The sequence below is a fragment of the Perna viridis genome, chromosome 1 (assembly GCF_037379345.1).
Source record: "Perna viridis isolate PV_CMFRI_1.1 ecotype Kerala chromosome 1, ASM3737934v1, whole genome shotgun sequence".
NCBI classification, from domain to species: domain Eukaryota; kingdom Metazoa; phylum Mollusca; class Bivalvia; order Mytilida; family Mytilidae; genus Perna; species Perna viridis.
The window spans coordinates 3,327,030-3,345,629 of record NC_142445.1 but is presented as its reverse complement, the minus strand read 5'-3'; the positions used below and the strand labels follow the sequence as shown (position 1 = coordinate 3,345,629).

Genomic DNA, 18,600 nt, shown 5'->3' with positions numbered 1-18,600 from the left:
TACTAAATCATGCGGTTGTATAGAAAGGGTGATTGTTCCTGGGTACCAGCATCCTTGTGGTATCTAGTAAAAAATTGTGTCGATTATTCAGATCAAGCGTAAAACATTGCAGTTGTCACCATTTGCATATTTATCTAAAAAAACTAGAAGAGACACTTGAAAATAAATATGACCTTTTCATAAGTCACAATTTGGAGGATATACTTTTGTTTGTAGTTATTCCCTTTAGACTGTTAGTTATGCCACCTTTTAATGGTTATTAATGTATGACCACGTTATGGGAAATAACTTAGGGGCAGTTGAAGCTTCATGAACCGCGAAACAAGCATATTCTTTATGACAAGGCCTACAAAAGTGCTTAATAGTATAAGTTGTATGACAACTCCTTATTACAGAATGCCAAAAATGTTGATTTTTTTTTTTTTTTTTTTTTTTTTTTTTTTTTTGGTAGTTTTTAGCTTATACCTTGCAAATTATTAAAAACACCAATAATAATGTTTGTAGGCATTGTCTTAATATTTGACTTTGGATTTTTTATAAGATTGGGTTTGTAACCAATCTGTAACTAAGCTGCAGCTGACGGTATTAAGAAAGTATATGCCTTTAAGTTAAAGAAAAAAGATAAATGTTATTTGGCCTTTCGTCATAAGTGTACTTGTCCAAATGTGGGTCTCTCATTGATATTTTAATGAATTATATTGTATCTTCCACATTGACGAGCCTACGTCAATACGTATATTAAACAAAAGATTTAGAAAAGGCCTTGTAGCATATAGTCCTGATATTTTCAGACGACTAAAAAAATATTCATATTTACTGCCAATTCTCATGTATAATATAATTTCACATTAAAAGCGATCTTTTGTATTTTTTTAAATATTTTTTGTTTATTTTTCCCTTAAGGAAACTTCAGTCGAAACAGGAGTGTTGGTACGTATCGGTCTATCAGCTAATTACCATTATATCAATTGGATGAGGAAAAACCATTCTAGACATCTCTTTCAAATCACAGACATTACTAGTTATGATGTTAACTTAATTAGTAAAACTTCTATTATCAAAAAATGCGTTAACCATTCAAAACAATTCATCTTTTCACCCGACTGTTAAGTTATCATTTTGAGAATCATGAAGTACTCGACTTTTCTAAATGTGATGTAAATTATTCTGTGCAGTTCTAGGTATATTCGTGACTTTTACACTTGTGCCTTACTCGTCTTTATTAAAGTATCCTAAAAATTTTCGCTTAGTCAGATATTTAGACGTACCGAAAATATCAGTCACCATCACGCCTCAAATCCGTAGATTTTTCCTCAAATTTTCGGTTTCAAGTGATTTGATACGTCGAAACCTCACTTGCCCGTGCAGGTCCGGGTGTCGAAAGAATAGACTTGCAGCAGCGCTAAGCTTGTCGTAAAAGGCGACTATATAGTACTCAGAAACCTAGCCGGGGGCTAGGCGCTATGCCTACAGAGCAACTGGGGTGTGTGCCCCAGGTGGTGGAATGGGGTACCCCTGGCGTGTTACATGCTGGAGTTGTCAGGCTATAATACGGAAAACCTGGCCGCAAACCATAGAGGTGCACCATGTTTGGAAAGATGACACATTCCTTGCACGTTAAAGAACCCAGCTGTGGAATTGGATAGGAGTAGGAACCTTTCCGCTCCGCCACAAGAGGCTAATTTTTTTGTGGAAATCAAAATTTGTCGATCCTATTATCCTTGTATCCCACCCCTTTTTTCATTTCATCATCATTTCATGTTCATTTTATCATCCCTTTCATGTTCATCGCCTGAATATAGCTGAAATATTGCTGCTCGGGTGTTAAACCCCAACAATCAATCGATCAATCAATCGAAATCTCACTTCGATTTTTTTATGAAACCAGGCCCTGGCGGACAATGGTCTTAATTCTAGCGACTTGAATAAAATTTTTGATGCCAGTCTTTCGAAAACAGGGTGTATTCAGTCAACGACTATATGCGGTGTCAATGTCGTAATGCAACAACCAACCAACTCAGAAATACGGATAGACACACTTTGGTTCAACAACCAATCAACTCGGAGATACGGGTAGACATACCGAGGTTTAAAAACAAATCAAATCGGAGATACGGATAGGCATACCGTGGTTCAACAACCAACCAATTAAAAAAGAGATATCGAGTGCGCCCTGGAGGGTAATGGCTGCTTATTTGAAAACTGTGTGAATAAAACGTGATAACTAAAGAAAAGCACCATGTAGTTTGGTCAATTGTGGTCAAAATGGCCAAGAAGTAATTCTGATAATAATTTTATTTTTGTTTTTTCCCAGCATGCTCTAATCGGACACGGCCATGTTTGTTTTTAGGTCTAGAAAAATTTGGACTAAAATGAAATTTTCTGTCATTAATTCACATCAGAGGAAGCTGTACAATGAAGTAAACGAACATTTTAATGTGTGAACTGATTTGTGTATTATGTTTGGATGTGTGTTGGGAATATTATGAGCATTAGTGAACTCAATTCGTCAGTGTCATTCATCGGTTAGGTGAACTATAAACAGTAAACATAAATCCAAATAGTGTAAACATTCCATACCCCTTTACAATCCATAATTATGAGCTATAGCAATGACACTCAATCAGTTGGTTTGTTTGTTTGTTTGTTTGTTGGGGTTTAACGTCCGAGCAGCAATATTTCAGCTATATTCAGACGATGAACATGAAATTGATGATAAAATGAACATGAAATGATGATGAAATGAAAAAGGGATGGGACACAAGGACAATGGGGTCGACAAATTTTGATTGCCACTGGAAATAGGGAGAAATGGGTAGGGTTGGGCAATTTAGCCTCTTGTGGCGGAGCCCTATGGTTCCTACTCCGTGAGAATACCACAGTAGGGTTCTTTAACGTGCGAGGAACGTGACATCTTTCCCAACACGGTGCACCACTATGGTTTGCGGTAAGGTTTTCTGTATTATAGCCTGACAACCCCAGCATGTAACACGCCAGGGGTACCCCATTGAACCACCTAAGGCACACATCCCAGTTGCTCTGTGGGCAAGGGTTAGGCTAGGGTTCTGAGCACTATTTAGTCGCCTTTTACGACAAGCTTAGCGCTGCTGCAGGCCTATTCTTTTAACACCCGGACCTGCACGGGGCTCAATCAGTTGAACTAGATACCCCAGATACTAGTCAGCGAAATCGCAGACAAAGCAAACCAACTCAACCAGTGCCGGAGGAATCTAGTAAAAGATATGTAATGTCTTCTCCGACTGAAACCGGTTCTTCGCCTATTGCCGTTGATCCCACTGTTATAGGTTACAGACCACCAATTCAACCAATGAGCATTTGGAACGTACGCAAAAATAATCCTACGCAGAAATTACCCCTGTTCCTCATAGTGCTGTGAAAAAAGTTCTCATCTTATTTAAAAAATTTAAACAGTTTCTGAAAGGAAAAACATTTCTGTACATTTTATAGGTGCATTTTGCTTCTTGTGATGTGAAGCCTAATCTCCATAATGATTTTTAAATATACCGCTATCTTGTGAAAACACTGGGCTTTCCCATGCTATTTATAGACCCTTCACTTCCGGTGACCAGTACTGCACTGCAAGTCTGCTAACCCCACATGCCATTCTGAGGATTGTGAGCTGACATATGTAGAATCATGCTGATATATAGTCCTTTGCAGGTTAAAGTTAAGGTAAAGTCCAGAGAAGCCATTGAATATTGTGAAATTAGCATAGAAGCCTATGGGAAGTGGAATTAGTGGTTTTTAGCCTTAAGCTGAAGCCATGGCAAAATGAAAAGTTTCTTGAAATAGCTTTAAACTACTTGAAGATCTTGTTAACTTTGCCATGAGAGGAATACACTACAAAAATCCTTCAAAATATGCATTTTTTTAAGTTATAGGTCCAAATTATGGAAAATTGGTCTTTTTGGCTGATTTTTATGTCCTATCTTGTAAAAAGTGTAGAAAATTTAGTAAAAATATCAAATATTAAACTTTGAGGGCTATATTTACCTAAATATGGTGGTAATAAGCACTTGAAATCAAGTTTTGTGTAGATTTGAGCAAAAATTAGGTTAGAAATGAGGAAAAACTCACTTTCATTACTGCGGTTAAGGCCATATAAGCATTCCCCTATGGCAACATGGAAAATCCATTATTGAGTACTTTTTTTGCTTTAGGTGCCCTTTACTGGTCATGTTTTAATGTGAAAACACTGTATTTACAAATTTAAAGCCAAATATATCACCTTTTGTGAAAATTTAAAGATTTAGGATTTTTGACATGTGATCAAGAAAAAGGGGGAGGCATGTCAGAAATAAATTTTTAAAAATAGACCAATTTCTCAGAAAATGATTACTTTTAAATCTATCTCTTTATTAATATTGTTAAAAAACAAGTTGTGATTGATTTTTTTTATTTGAAAAGTCAGAAAAAGTTCTTTGCAAATATTTAATGCATTTAAGTATGGTAGAATATTGTCACTTTTTTGCTCGGGCAACTTGGTTACCCTATATTTAAAAATCAAATATTTAAAAAAGTGCTTGTCACATTTCACTGAAACTTTGCAAATGCATTCAGTATGTGTGTAGGAAGATACCTGTATAGTTATTTATTTTTTCTAAGACAAAAAGTGACTCTTTAGGTTACAGACCACCAATTCAACCAATGAGCATTTGGAACATACGCAAAAATAGTCCTACGCAGAAATTACCCCTGTTCCTCATAGTGCTGTGAAAAAAGTTCTCATCTTATTTAAAAAATTTAAACAGTTTCTGAAAGGAAAAACATTTCTGTACATTTTATAGGTGCATTTTGCTTCTTGTGATGTGAAGCCTAATCTCCATAATGATTTTTAAATATACCGCTATCTTGTGAAAACACTGGGATTTCCCATGCTATTTATAGACCCTTCACTTCCGGTGACCAGTACTGCACTGCAAGTCTGCTAACCCCACATGCCATTCTGAGGATATGTAGAATCATGCTGATATATAGTCCTCTGCAAGTTAAAGTTAAGGTAAAGTCCAGAGAAGCCATTGAATATTGTGAAATTAGCATAGAAGCCTATGGGAAGTGGAATTAGTGGTTTTTAGCCTATACGCCACTCTCCAGTACCAGCTGGTCTCTAATCCTTACAATACCAACCTGAACAAGAAACTAGTATGCCTATACAAGCAATCTCCTGCACGCCTTCTCAAACTGATGTTGTGAGAATTGCAATTCAGCTTAAGGAATTTTTACATGAAGAAATTGACTACACAATTAAGGCTACAACTGACCAGTACAAAGATGAAATGGTTAAACTAACAAAAGAAAACGAAACTACTTGACGATATCGATGCTTTGGAACAATACGGACGTAGAGATTTAATGCGTATAAACGGTATTCAGGACGGTGGACGAACGGAAACTGCCGAACAGACGACACAACTAGTTTCTGAACTGATCCAGTCTATTGACGGCGATCTGCAAGCCGATGATATCATTAGGTCTCATCGTATTGGCCCGGCGCCCGACGATCCTAATACTTCTAGACCGAGACAGGTAATCGTGAGACTCAAAGACCCCGTAGTGAAAAAACGCATTCTTAAATATAAAACACAACTGAAGAACAAACCAGAACATAGGTACATTAGAATAAATGAAGACCTCACAAAAACAAGAAATGCAATTGCCCATAGGGCTCGTCAGCTGAGAAGTCAGACATACATAAAGGATACATGGACAGTGGACGGATTTTTGTTAAAGACACTCAGGACCAAATACACGTTACAAACACTATGTCATCGTTGCATCATGTCATTTCGTCCTACTGCAGACCCGGGGCGTCTGACTTCATCGATCGCGACAGGGGAAACAGACGAAATCCAGTAGCAGACATCGATCACAGGCCTAAAACTTATGCTGAAGCAACGGCACCAACTGCAAACTCTACTGACCCACGTTAAGTGTTATATTAACAATAAACAATAATTGTTTTCTTTTGAACATTGCCCAACATAATATTTGTAGTGTGTTGATGTATTTTTATATATGTGTTGCCATAATATCAAGTACTATGGTCTGCTATGATGAACGTTTCTTCTTTCAATGTTAACCCCTACTGCCTTATTTTTGTTTACTCGTTTCATTTACTAAAAACATTTTGGACTGACCTCAGTTCATGTTCAACTTATATTCTTTTTTTGCCACAGTATTTAGTTAAAATAAGTTTGACATCCTGAGTCATTTATTCCTTTTTTTCACATACATACTGTACACGGTTCTTAAATAATAATCGCATATTTTACTTTAGTACGCGTATGTATGTTAAAAACAACAACTATTTTGCCTAAGTGATCATTTTATAAAATATACACAATCATATATGTGAATATTTTCTACCGTGGTATGGTGATGCATAGAAAATGGAAGGTACATTCTTGTCTATTCATCTCATTCAAAGTTTACTATACCCAAGCTCTGATAGTAATTATCATCACTGACGCGTAACCATCTGGACTATTTGTTCAATACGTCATTTCACACCGGTAGAATTTCTTTTGAATGGAAATTAATCCTCTTACATTCAATCACATGTCAACTCCCGTTGCCTTATTTTTGTTTATATTATCTTTGTTTATAAATGTATATATTTTTTCATTTGCCTTGTTCACCATTTATTTGATTTTCAGGTTTTTTTTGTTTATATGTTACTCAAGATGAAATGCACTTATACATGCACATATTGTTGTAGCCCGGTCTGCTCTTACTCCATTCCGTTCTACTCACCCGGTGTGACTTAGATTGAATGGGTATCGGTATTGACCATTCCCGAGTAAGAGTGGGTTGTTTTATTGTCACGTTTTCTAAGAAAAAACGATTATCATTCTTTGAAGTCTTTTGTATCAACTTAATAGTCCTTTCTAAAGATAAAAAACGTGCCGTTACTTTTAGCGTCTTGATCAACTTCGTGTTATCTAACATACAAAACCTTACTGAATTTCTCAATCCATCTTCAGTGCCTGTTACTAATAAGTCCCCATATAAGGATAGGCCTAAATTATCCATATTTTTATGTTAATCGTCGTTCTCATTCTTCTTATACTGTCTGGAATTGAACCTAACCCCGGACCCTTAAATGACACTATATCCAGTGTAAGCTCGGTAAATTCTGATGATGTCTCTAATTTTAACGAATTATTTCGATCATCTCTCTCGTTCGTACATCTTAACGTGCAAAGTATTTATCAAAAACTTGATACTATTGAGGCAGAATATAGTGATTTCGACATTTTAGCGTTCACTGAGTCCTGTTTAAATAGTAACCAATCAGATCATTCTGTTAAAATTAATAATTATCACAGCCCATTCCGGCTCGATCGAGGACCTGCTAAGGCTGGTGGAGGTGTTATTGTATATGTTCAAAATAATATTAACGCGCGCCGGAGAAAAGATCCAGAAATTGCCGGATTAGAAGGATTATGGATTGAACTTCATTTGAATGGTAAAGAGTTTCTATTTGGAACATTTTACATACCCCCAAATAGTTCACAAGAGACTTGGTCAAAACTCGAACATAGCATTGATTCGGCCTTAAATACGAATAATAATTATATCGTCATCACTGGTGATTTCAATGAAACCAGTTAAACTGTAATCATAGCTAAAAAATTAAGCAACTTTTGACTCAGTTCTCTTTAAATCAACTAATTGATGAACCAACACATTTTACCGAAAACTCTTCCTCTATTCTAGACTTAATAATGACAAACAACACGAACCCAATTGCGTATAGCGGAGTCGGTCCTTCTCTAACGTAACAAATTCGTCTTCATTGTCCTATTATGGCATTTCTAAATCTACCAAAAATAATTGTAGAACATTTAAACGTAAAGTATGGCTAAACGATCGTGCAGATTATGATTCTTATAGAAATGATCTTCGGGATGTCAACTGGAACTTGATTACAAATAATGAAAATATCGATCAAATCACTGAAAATCTTACATCAGGTATACTAGATGCTGCAGATAAAAATATACCCAATAAAGTTGTAACAATACGTAATTCTCAACCACCCTGGTTGTCAAATGAAATTAAGGGATCGGTCAGGAAAAAATCGTATTCATAGACATGCAAAAAAATACAATAATGCTTCAGATTGGGAATAATTTAGGAAAATTAGAAACAAAGTTACTCAACTGGTTAAAACGTCCAAAGAAGAATATAAACAGCCTCTTGTTAACAAAATTTCTAACAGTAACTCGTGTAGTAGTAACTGGTGGAAAATTATTAAAAGTTTTAATGGTTTGAAAAATTTAAACAAGATAACAGTGTTAAAAGGAGATAACCTTGTTTTTAATGACACTGATAAGGCTAAGGAATTCAATTTGTTTGTCTCAGCACAGTCTATTTTAGATGAAACCAACGCGAATTTGCCCAAATACTCAGGTCCATGTACAAGATACACTTTCACAACTATATCTAAATGAAACTGAAATAGAAGACGTACTTAGTATTTTAAACAGTACAAAAGCATCTGTTTCCGATTCAATTAATCCTAGAATATTGAAGGAAGCCTCACACATACTTAGCAAACCTCTCTGCAAACTGTTTAATAAATCTGTACAAAAATCTATCTTTTCATCTCAGTGGAAGAAAGTGCATGTCACTCTTGTTTTTAAAACTGGTAAACCCAATGACGTAAAAAACTACAGACCAATTTCCCTTTTGTGTATTATGTCGAAATGTATGGCACGCTGTGTATACAAACACGTTTATAATTATTTAAGACAAAACCAACTCCTATCCGGACATCAGTCTGGATTTACTAAAGGGGATTCTGCTGTGAACCAATTAATAAACATATCTAATGACTTCGGAAAAACTCTTGACGCTGGGAAAGAAATAAGAGTTTTCTTTTGTGATATAAGTAAAGCCTTCGACAGAGTTTGGCACAAGGGTCTATTATTCAAACTTACAAAATCAGGGCTATCGGGTAGTCTATTAGAATGGTTTCGTAACTATTTATCGGGTAAGGCTTAAAGGGTTGTTTTAAATGGGTCACATTCGGATTGGTTGTTTATAAATGCTGGAGTACCAAAAGGGCCTATTCTTGGACCCTGTTGTTCCTAATATTTATAAACGACATTATTGACGAAATTCAAGCAACAATCAAACTATTTGCTGATGACACAAGTCTATATGTTATTGTTGATAATCCTATCAGCGCGGCTGAAACTTTTAATAGTGATATCTCAAAAATTTATAAATGGTCTCAAGATTGGCTAGTGAAATTCAATCCACATAAAAACTGAAACAATGATTGTGTCTCGTAAAGTAAATAAACCTATTCACCCTTCACTAGAAATGAACAGTCACTAAATTGCATCTGTTGAAAATCACAAGCACCTAGGTGTTTATTTATCGAGTGATGGTAAATGGATTGACCATTGCAATTACATAATTGACAAATCGTACAAAAGAATCAACATTCTCAGAAAATTAAAATCAGTTTTAGATGGATTTAGTCTTGAAAAATTATACTTGTCTTTTATACGTCCGATTTTGGAATATGCAGATGTAACCTGGGATAAACCAAACTATTATTGATAAAATTGAAAATGTACAATTAGACGCTGCTCGTATTGTAACAGGTGGAACAAATTTAACCAGCATTCTAAAACTCTATGACGACACTAGATGGGAAAAACTGACAGACAGACGTAAGAGACACAAATTATTATATTTTCATAAAATGGTCAACATTTGGCCCACAATATCTTGTTAATTTAGTGCCCAATTGTGTCGATAGTAGAAACGAGCATAATACTCGACAGACGGACAATTCATTAAACATAAACACTAGAACCAGTCTTTATGCGGGCTATTTCCTACCTTCATCTATCAAACTCAGGAATTCGCTTCAACCTGAGATAAGGACATGTAATTCAATTTCGCTTTTTAAAAGGAAACTTAAAGATCTCAACAACAAAGTCCCAGTCTGTTTCTACATCGGGTGTCGTCTCGGTCAAATGTTACACGCACGCATGCGCATGAACTCAAGTTCTCTAAATTCCCATTTATTTGTAAGGAATTTAACTGGTTCACCCAACTGTCGCTGCGGTTCGCTTGAAACTAATAGTGATTTCTTACTAACTTGTCCCTTATACAGAAGTCAACGAAGAGATTTGCTGGATCCTTTAACACAATTATCTGTTACTTATGACGAAAAGCTCCTATTATACGGTTCAAATGAATTAACCGACAAACAAAATAGTGATATATTTCTGTTGGTACAAAATTTCATAATTAAGACAAAACGTTTCACATCCTAATAATCTGCAAGTATATCCTGCATTTCATCATCTAACTTTAAATATCTGATATTATTTACACTTTACTACTTATTGTTTAATCATAATAATTATGACCCCGTGCAGGTCCGGGTGTCAAAAGAATAGGCCTGCAGCAGCGCTAAGCTTGTCGTAAAAGGCGACTAAATAGTGCTCAGAACCCTAGCCGGGGGCTAGGGCGCTCTGCCCACTGAGCAACTGGGATGTGTGCCCCAGGTGGTGGAATGGGGTACCCCTGGCGTGTTACATGCTGGGGTTGTCGGGCTATAATACGGAAAACCTGGCCGCCAACCATAGTGGTGCACCGTGTTGGGAAAAATGCCACGTTCTTCGCACGTTAAAGAACCCTACTGTGGTATTCTCCCGGAGTAGGAACCATAGGACTCCGCCACAGGAGGCTAAATTGCCCGACCCTACCCAACTCTCCTCATTTCCAGTGGCAATCAAAATTTGTCGACCCCATTGTCCTTGTGTCCCATGCCTTTTTCATTTCATCATCATTTCATGTTCATTTTATCATCAATGTCTTGTTCATCGTCTGAATATAGCTGAAATATTGCTGCTCGGACGTTAAACCCCAACAAACAAGCAATAATAATTATAAATTATGACATTTAATACTATATGTTTGTTCTACGAAACAATCTGAGCATGCTCTCATACTTGTGTTTAATTTTTGTTTGTTTATCTTAATAGGAAACAGATTTATAAAAGCATTAAGTTTGTTTCTGAATCCTAATTGTTAATTTATGTAAATTCATAGTATATTTTGTATGTTTCCATGAATAAATATTGTATACACTAATAATTTTATCCGATGGACACGTAGATTATGCATCGAGCTGTTCCGTAATCCGCAGATACTTGACTACCAGTCTATTGTATCATTGTTTACGTTTGTGTATAACCCAGGTTATCGAGCACACCTTGACAAATTTCTCATTAAAACATTAAATACCAGCCCAAAGTGACAATGTATTATGTCAATATATGTTAATACAGATAAAAAGAAACGCCGCCATTCATCCGAGCCATCCCCGAATGTAAATGGAGATAGAACTAGACTCTTGAGAAAAAAAAAACTATGATATGACCTTGATAACGGTATAAACAATAATAACGGTTCCGATCCAACAACTGACACTATTAATATGTCACAACAACAACAGTCTCTCTTTACTGACGACGATGTCGAACGTTTGGCAAAAGCGGTTAAAACGATGATGCTCCACGAGTTACGAAAAAAACTTAAAGCCGACATTGTACAAGAAGTCCAAACAGCGACTGCCCCTCTATATGCAGAGATAGACAAACTCAAAACTGAAAATGTAATGTTAAAAAATCTGTAGCGATATTCCAAAAATTATAAATAAACTTGACGATTTGGAACAGCACAGTCAAAAAAGTTGTATCCGGCTCAGTGGAATACCACAAAAGCAAGACGAATATACTTCAAAAATTGTGTGCGAAATCGCCGAGAAGCTCAATGTCAACCTTGACACGAGTGACATAAGCGTTTCCCACCGTCTTCCAACTGAAAAGGGTCCGAAGCAGATCATAGCCCGCTTCACACACGCCAAAAAAGGTCTGAACTCCTCAGAGCATCTCAAAATATAAAAGATATTGAAGATCTAAAGACGTGAGAATCAGTCAAGATCTAATCAAACCCCAGGCTAAACTAGCTTATTTAGCACGAAATGCCGTAAGGGCTGGACAAATCAGCATTTGTGCGTGATAGGAAAATATTTGTCACCGACAATTCTGAAAGGAGACACGTTATAACTACCGAATTTGAGCTGCATTCAATTGTCACAGATTCTGGTGTACAAGGCGAAACTTCGGCGAGCGTTTACTCACTGGGAAACACGATGACAAGCACAGGAGCTATGTTTACTAGACAAATTCGTCCATGATGATGATGCCGCCTGGTTGTCATGTCCGCTCTCCAATGAACAATAACTGTAATTACCAAGGACAAATTATGACCCAAAACAACCCACAATTTCAACATGTACCTTCGTGTAGTGGAGGGGTGGGCATAATGCCGTCACCATTGCCTCAGCAAAACGTTTGGACGATTCCCTACATCCTAATAATACACAACATGGACAGTTTCCAGGAACTCATATGGACAATGGACTACGGATCTGATTTTGCGGAACTGTTGCTAGATAATGTCAATCAAAACATATTCACTTTTCTTCTTACAATTTTATCTTACATTATGAACTAAATGAAAAACACTGTGATAAAATATAAATATTTGAATATTTTGCCTTTAAGTACAAACTTGCAATGCAATGTACGTGGAGGGATTTTTTTTCTCTTTTCCATCAAATTTCAAATTATGAAAGATGATATATACTAATCTAAATATTTTGCCTTTTAAATACAAACCTCCAATGCACATGTACGTAGCTCTAGTGCTTTTTTTGTTTTTTGTTTTGTTTTGTTTTGTTTTTTTTTTGTTTTTTGTGTTTTAAATGTACGTAGAAGGTTCTTTTTTTACCTCTTAACTCCCAAATTTTATTAGATGATTTATGCTTACTCAGTAAATAGTTTTGATGTCAATGTTGACCGACTTCCCTTTTAACATGTTCAAATGATTCATCACCTAGAGTTACCTCGCTTTCTAAATTACTCCTTGTTTCAGAGAAAAACAATTATAATTCCACTGTTGACCACTACTTGGTCTTTTTTTCTTTTTTAATGTGAGATGCGGTTTATGCATTTTACATCTGTATATATTGGGTTTGTTTTGTTTTTTAGTTACACAGTATTCCATATGTTAGTGTTAGATTTTGATGACCAGTTTATTGTTGTGATTATGCATACATGTATTTTATGTAGTAGTTATCTTATTATTTTTGAAGCCACAAACAGTTCGATCCCGGTGCGGTACTTCTCGTGGGACAACGGCATTACCTAATGATGTCCGTCGGTGAGTATCGCATCAGGATCGGCCTGTTTCATTCGAGAGCAACACGTAGACCGAAACATAAGAGCCTTGTTTTTGAGGAAGTTCTTTTTGCAAATTTTATATTTTCTATGGGATCGTCTGCTTTTTTACCCATGCTTTTGTTGTACCACGTGTCATCTTTACCTACAAAATTAGACACATCTAATTCTATTAGCTGGCATTTAACCAACGGTATCCATTCTAATTACGATATCTTGCTCTGTCAGATTTTATTTTTTAGCCTTAATCTTACCTGGTTACTCTTGATTATGATGCAGTCGGGGGATATTGAGTCAAATCCTGGCCCTACCTCCTCTAGTATTTCGGAATCGTCATCGACGGCTACCGAGGACATCTTACATAAAGCGTTTCGTGATTGTATGAATTATTTTCCGTCGTTCCTTCACTTGAATATTCAGAGCCTTGTTCCGAAATTAGATTTAATCAATGTTGAACTTAGTAACATTGATATTTTGTGTTTTAGTGAAACTTGGCTACGTCCAAATATAGACAACAATGATATTTTATTAGATAGTTTTCACCCTCCCTTTAGAAATGACCGTGTTGATAGAAGGGGCGGGGCGTAGCCATTTATGTTAAAAATAACTTAGCCGCCACTGTAAGGCAGGACTTGTTTGTCAGGGATGTCGAAGGTTTATGGGTTGAGGTTAATATTTAGGGGAATCAAAAAGTTTTGATAGGAGCCTTTTATAGACCTCCGGATTCTGGCATTCATTCACTTACTCTTATTGATCATACTATTGACTTGGCTGTAGACACGGGTATTAGCAACATTGTCATCTTGGGAGATTTTAACGAGGACTATCTAAAAAACAATAATACGCGTATGAAAAATATCATTACGAATTATAATATGATTCAACTAGTCAACGAGCCGACTCATTATACAGAAAATAACAGTTCTTGTTTTGATCTGGTTATTTCGAATCGAGAAGATTTGGTCGATCTTGTTTATGTCGGTCATTCTTTTCTCGATTCTATGACAAGAAATCACTGTCCAACTTATGGACTTACTAAAATTGAAATATCGCAACATATATGTTTCAAGCGTCGGATTTGATTATATGACCGTTGCGATGATAACGAGTTTCGCGACAAATTACGTTCTATTGATTGGGATGCTATCCTTTCTGATGCTAATAACAACGTTGATACTCTCGTCGAGTCTTTTACAGATATTTTATTAAAAACCGCTTTGAAGACCATCCCAAATAAGGAGATAACTGTCCACTCCGCCGATCCGCCTTGGATGAATAATACCGTGCGTCGCGCTATACGCAAACGCCGTAGATTACATAATAAGGCTAAAAAATCAAATCTACCCCAACATTGCGCCGATTTCAGACACTGTAGGAACCGTACGGTGACTTTAATTCGAAAAGAGAAACAGGATTTTCTTGATAGTTTGATCAATATTCTGCGAACTACGTCAAAAAAATGGATTACAGCCTCTCGAGTAGTCGGTCTTAAAAGGATGTTCTTCAAATAATTGATGTTAACAAGGCTCTTGGTCCTGATGGCGTAAGTCCTAAGCTGTACTTCATAAGCCTCTTTGTGTTATTTTTAATTTAAGTTTAACTAATATGTATTTTCATAGTTCATGGAAACTAGCCAATTTTATCCCTGTTTTTAAAAAGGGACGATAAAAGTAGTGTTGGAAACTATCGTCCTATATCTCTATTGTGTATTTTGAGCAAAATTTTTGAAAAATGTGTGTATAAATATGTAATGAATTTTATTCGTAATCTGCTGTCTGAACACCAGTCTGATTTTACCCAAAAAAAGATTCCACTGTCAATCAACTATTATTCTTATCAGATGTTTTTACGAGAGCTTTATTTCATATTCCTATACTTCACCCATCGCATCCAAAATTTTCAAATATAAAAGGCTATTGCAAAACCTCTCCATTCAAATATGGTCCTTCTGGTCACGTCGTTACGGGAGATTTAACCATTATCGAAAACGAATCTCTGCGTAATATCCTCTCTAAAGGTCCCAAGTACCGTGAACCACGCTCCATAAATTGGAGTTATAACTTTAAAGTTCTTATGGATGCCGTCGAGGACTATGCAAGAAAATGGATAAAACGAGAACAAGAAGACATTGATTCTCTGTCAGAGTGGTTAAAGGCCGTGAGGTCTTTAATTTTGAGACTAATGAAAGTTTTAAGTAGGTCAAGAGTGCCAAGTCTACATCAGTTTTCAAAGACCCCGATGTAGCAAAAACATTGTCTACTATACATGACAAGTATGTTGTCGTACCAGCAGACAAAGCCCAAAACAACATTGTTTTTGTCTGCAAAACGTTTTATATCCAATGTTCATTATCAGAGGTAGACGTAGAAAATAATAGCAGTGATTAGACCTATACTGCTACCACTCTCTCCAAAGAAGAGATTGTGGAAAACCATAAATCTGTGCTATCCTCTTTTGGTCTCTCTACCAAGGACGATGATTGTGATTTACCGTCTATGTACTGGATTCCTAAACTTCACAAGAATCCATACAAACAACGTTTCATTGCTGGATCTGCAAAATGTACCACCAAACCTCTTTCAAAACTTTTAACTTCTATACTCACAACTGTCAAAGAGGGTCTGCAGTTCTACCACAACACTCGTTACTCCCGTAGTGGTATTAATTCAATGTGGATACTGAAAAATTCGAAAGATCTTTTGGAGACAATAAGTACAAGACTATTATCTGAATATAATAGCATTAAAACCTATGATTTTTCAACACTGTATACTTCTATTCCCCATACTCAGTTAAAATCCCGACTTAAAAACATTATACATCGTTGTTTTTTTTCAAAAAAGATGGTACACCTAGATACAAATATATAGTTCTTGGTAGAGATTCCTCATACTTTGTAAGAAATAATTCCAAATCATCTTCCAAATATACAGAGGAAGATGTTTACAAAATGCTGGAATTTTTAATCGACAACATATTTGTCCAGTGTGGTGGACGTGTTTTTCAACAAACGGTCGGCATTCCAATGGGAACAAATTGTGCTCCTTTACTTGCTGACCTATTCCTTCACTCTTATGAGGCTGACTTTATAGCTGATCTGATCAGAAAGAAAGAATATCGTTTCGCTAGATCCTTTAATCTCAGTTTCCGCTATATAGATGACGTATTATCTTTAAACAATCCTAATTTCGGGGATTTGATACATCGCATCTACCCAAAAGAACTTGAGATAAAGGATACTACAGACACTGTGAAGTCAGCCTCATATCTTGACCTACACTTAGAAATCTATGGTAAAGGAAAACTATTGACCAAACTTTACGACAAACGTGATGACTTTTCATTCAGAATTGTCAACTTTCCTTTCATCTGTGGCAACATCCCTTCGGCTCCTGCGTATGGAGTGTTCATATCACAACTCATTCGTTATGCCAGAGCTTGCCGAAACTACGCAGACTTTTTGTATCGCCTTAGAACTCTAACAAATAGGCTTCTGGAACAGGGTTATGTTGCTACAAGATTGAAGTCATCACTACAGAAGTTTTATGGTCGTCACCATGAACTCGTGGATTGTTATGGTGTATCCATCAGCACCATGAAAACTGATTTATTCAACGGGTCATAGTTTTCCTTTTCTCGTTTGTCTATCCCGGACTTGCCTTTTTAGGAGCAACTCGGCAGGTGTTTCTAGAAAAGCAGAGGACGCTTACCCTACCGGTGCACCTGGTCCATACTCCTAGTTTTTAGTGGAGTCCGAGTTGCTCATTTACTTTTGTTACTTTGTATGTATGATTTTAGTTACTTTATGTTCTTTGTTGTGTATGTCTGTTTTCCATGTCTGGTCTTTGTCCCTGGAATACATTCTTTTGATTAAAGCTATAACCTTGGTTCCCTTGATTACTCTTAGATCAGTGGAAGGATATTCGCATTGTATTCTTCGATATCAGTAAAGCTTTCGATCGTGTTTGGCATAAGGGTTTGGTATATAAGTTTCAAAAAATGGGTATCACGGGTAGTTTATTAACTTGGATTGTAGCTATTTGAATGGTCGGAAGCAAAGGATGGTTTTAAATGGTCAAGAGTCTTCTTTGGTATCTATAAACGCTGGTGTTCCTCAGGGTCCTTTCCTGAAACCTATGTTATTTTTAATTTTTATTAACGACATCGTTGACGAAGTGAGTTGTAACATAAAACTTTTCGCTGACGATACTAGTATTTATGCTATTGTTGACAGCGCTCTTTTGGCATCAATAACTTTAAATTCTGTTATGCTAAAAATTAGTCGTTGGGCCGAAAGATGGTTAGTAACAATTGATCCGAAGATACCTGGATCTATGATAATATCTAGAAAGGTTGACCTCGACTATCACCATCGCTTACTTATGGATGACAATGTCATTTAGACAGTTCAGTCTCATAAGCATCTAGGTCTTATATTTTCTAGTGACGGTTCTTGAACGAACACGTCAATGAGGTCATCAAAAAGACATCTATACGCCTGAGTCTATTACGTCGATTAAATTTTTTTGTAGACAGAAAGTCGCTCGAGACTATGTATTTTTCTTTAATTCGTCCCATTCTTGAATATGCCGACATCATTTGGAATAATTGTCATGACTATATGAAGAACAGATTGGAGCAGATTAATTATGAAGTAGCACGTATTGTAACTGACCAGTCTAAATGTTCTTCTGAGAGAGACAGAGTGGGATACGTTAAGAGAAAGACGGACAAATCACAAGCTTGTATTATTTCACCAGATGGTTAATAGTACAGTACATATCTTTCTAATTTAGTCCCAGCGTCCTTTGGCAATACTCATACATATGGAACCCGTAATGCCAGCAATTTTGTAAATATTCCATCAAGAACTAGCTACTATCATAACAGTTTTCTTCCTTCCTCCACTAGACTGTGGAATCAACAACCGGCTGATAAAAGAAATTCATCGTTATCTTGTTTTAAAAAATAATTAAGAAAAACCCACCCTGTACCATTTTTCATTATGCGGGTAAGAGGATGAGGAAAATTGTCCATGTCAGAATTAGGACCCTGAGTAGTGGACGCAATGCACACTTGTTCATGAAAAACTTAGTTGAGAATCCTTTTTGTTCATACTGTAACCAAGTTGAAAATTCTGAACACTTTTTTTCAATTCTGTAGCAGATTCGACGATCACAGATGTAACATGATTGCTAAATTATCATATGACCCTATTACGATCAATAAGATCATCTTTGGTGACAGTAACCTCTCTGATCGTGAGAATTCCGATAATTTTATTGTGATTCAAGAATTTATT

General features: G+C 36.2%; 1 pseudogene; it reads left to right on the top strand.

The window, feature by feature from the left end:
* The first annotated feature begins 2,599 nt into the window (after positions 1–2,599).
* On the top strand, positions 2,600–5,951 carry LOC148626876 (uncharacterized; annotated as a pseudogene).
* The last annotated feature ends 12,649 nt before the right edge of the window (positions 5,952–18,600 follow it).